Source organism: Schistocerca piceifrons, chromosome 1, assembly GCF_021461385.2.
Source record: "Schistocerca piceifrons isolate TAMUIC-IGC-003096 chromosome 1, iqSchPice1.1, whole genome shotgun sequence".
In the NCBI taxonomy this organism is placed as follows: Eukaryota; Metazoa; Arthropoda; class Insecta; order Orthoptera; family Acrididae; genus Schistocerca; species Schistocerca piceifrons.
Genome location: NC_060138.1, coordinates 1,016,789,222 through 1,016,792,007, shown reverse-complemented (window position 1 = coordinate 1,016,792,007; position 2,786 = coordinate 1,016,789,222). Strand labels below are relative to the sequence as shown.

The 2,786-nt window shown below is 48.4% G+C and overlaps 1 pseudogene; it reads left to right on the top strand.

Annotated features, from left to right (window-relative positions):
• Window positions 1-219: 219 nt before the first annotated feature.
• LOC124724580 lies at window positions 220-337 on the top strand (annotated as a pseudogene).
• Window positions 338-2,786: the final 2,449 nt, after the last annotated feature.

Genomic DNA, 2,786 nt, shown 5'->3' with positions numbered 1-2,786 from the left:
AATCCCTTGTCGCCACTCTGAAGTATTTGCTTCTCTGAAAGAGGCTGCTGATGTAAGTGTATCACTGCTGGGGCGCTACCCCCAATCTCACATCAGGCATGCCTTCTAAAAAAGACAAGAAAAAAACTACCGAAATGATTAAGGGGTGTGTTCCAAAGACATACTTGAGCCATGCACGGCTCGCGTTTATCCCATTTATTGTTTGTAATCTTCTATTACGCCAACGGCCTTGCCGCAATGGTAACACCGGTTCCCGTCAGATCACCGAAGTTAAGCGCTGTCGGGCTGGGCTAGCACTTGGATGGGTGACCATCCGGTCTGCCGAGCGCTGTTGGCAAGCGGGATGCACTCAGCCCTTGTGAGGCAAACTGAGGAGCTACTTGACTGAGAAGTAGCGGCTCCTGTCTCCGAAACTGACATACGGCCGGGAGAGCGGTATGCTGACCACGTGCTCCTCCATATCCGCATACAGTGACGCTTGTGGGCTGAGGATGACACGGTGGCCAGTCGGTACCCTTGGGCCTTCATGGCCTATTCGGGAGGAGTAAAGTAAAAATAAAAATCTTCTATTACGGTACTGCCGCCTCGTTTTCTTATTCCATTTACTGGCGTCCTTACTTGCCCGTGAGCGGCAGCAGCAGTGCGTATCGATAAGTGCACTGTCGTAACGTCTCTGGAGCGACCGATAGTATTTCCGGGTCGTCGTGTGTCTGGCAGTGAGTTCGGGACGGAGGAGCAGTGCAGTTGGGACGCAGCAGCAGTTAAGTCGGGGGACGGAGCGCCGGTGAGGCGCCGACAGCCAGTGCCCGCCGACCGCTGGCGGCACACATGAACTATCCGACGGAGGGAGATTGGAGAGAGACGACCATTGGTTGGTCGTTCGGTTGGTCGTCTCATCAGCCGACGTATATTTGGTCCTTTCACCGTTTCCGGGCCTGGGCAGTTGGTCGGTTGGCGTGGAGCACCGAGGAAATCCGCGCAGCGGCCTCTATGCGGTGTCGAAGTGTGCGGTGCTGTTCGCATTGCTACGAGGTTCGTGGTTCACCGATCCTGGACATGAAAGTTGAGTTTTGACTTAATCTACCAGCAAGTGACGACTGTTCACATTGTGTCGTTTGGAGTTCGTTGTCAGCTGTTGGGATATTCCCGCGAGCAACAACGTGTGTTTTCAAGTTGGCAAATTTTAGCCACCCTCCGGCGGAGTTTAACTGTACTTGGTTATTTGAATTGAACTGCACCAGCAGAATCTTCTGCATTGTGGCCCTTAACGTTCCGGTTACCTGCCCTGGCTGTTGACGTAAATTCAGGCAGTGTATTTTCCTCTTGTCAGCTGTTGGGATATTCCCGCGAGCAACAACGTGTGTTTTCAAGTTGACAAATGTTAGCCACCCTCCGGTGGAGTTTAACTGTACTTGGTTACTTAAATTGAAGTGCACCAGTGGAATCTTCTGCCTTGTCGCCGTTAACGTTCCGGTTACCTGCCCTGGCCGTTGACGTAAATTCAGGCAGTGTATTTTCCTCATCGTGTTGTCGCTGTCAAGTACGGTCTGTAGTTTGACAAATCAATGTATAATTGGTTGTGGGCGCCAATACCTTCTACGTTGTTCCATTGAACTCCCTGTTGTGTGCTGGTCGGGTGGAGCGGAGGTTATCTTGTCGGTGGGTCCGTTGACTGTCTGTCGGTTGGGTTGTCGTCTGATCAACAATGGTTGGGCCGATGCATGTCTCACCTAAGCGAGCGTTAGTGTTTGAATTCCAGGCCGACCCTCGGAACTTCTGAGCGCCCTTGGATGTACTGCCTTTTCTTGTTTGTTCTTGTTGTTTGTACTTGTATGGCTTCTAGCCGATTTTTAGATTAAGGTTGCTTTGCCCTTAAGGTGTCAGATGGTTTTGGCCTCATCAGCCTAATTTAAGAACTGTTTTACGTCAAGCCTTTGGCATTTTCTTTAAAATTAATGTTATTGAGTCTTAAGTGTTGGGCCTTCAGACGATTTTGAATTTAAGTTGTTTGCCCTTAAAAGTGTCAGATTCGTTGGGCCTTCAGCCTAATTAAGGAACTGTTTTAAGATAAGGCTTTGCCTTTAAATTTCTGATTTTGGTTGTGCTTTAAGTTATTGGCTTTCAGCCGTTTTTAAATTAATGTGGTCTTGCCCTTAAGGCATAAGATTGTACGGCGCATTCAGCCACTAATTAAGTTCCAAAACTAAAGCTGTGTGTTTTTTTTTAAATTTCTTAGCTCTTGTAATGTTTGATCAAATAAAAGGTACTATGTTCGAGTGTAACTGACAGCCGCTTATTTTGGCCCCTTTCCACAACTTAAACTACCTGTCCTGTCCTGCGGGTTTAACAGGGCGTCTCAATATTTTATTTCGAGAACACAAATACTAAACATCGAGTCCAGTGTATAATGCAAGTCCATAACAGTACTGTCACAGACTATGTCCTGTTTCACAATGTAGTCTCTATCTTGGTGTCAAAACTGTCGAAGAGTGTCATTTGTACTTCGTTTCGATGGTTGATGGGGCCGCAGCTGTAGTAGTTACGACTGCGGATTCGCTCGAAGACTCGCACTGAAATACACACTAGGTGAAGTCTGGGCTAACACTTGGATTCCAGAATTACACTACTAGCTAACCCGAGGGGCGCAGTATATGTAATAGCTTTGAGTGGTGTTATGATTCCGTGCTATTGGCTGCTGGGGCGGAGTGTTACGATACCCCCGCACTACTGACTGCTGGAGCGGAGAGATACATCTCCGCACTTTTGGCTGCATGTGGCAAGTGACG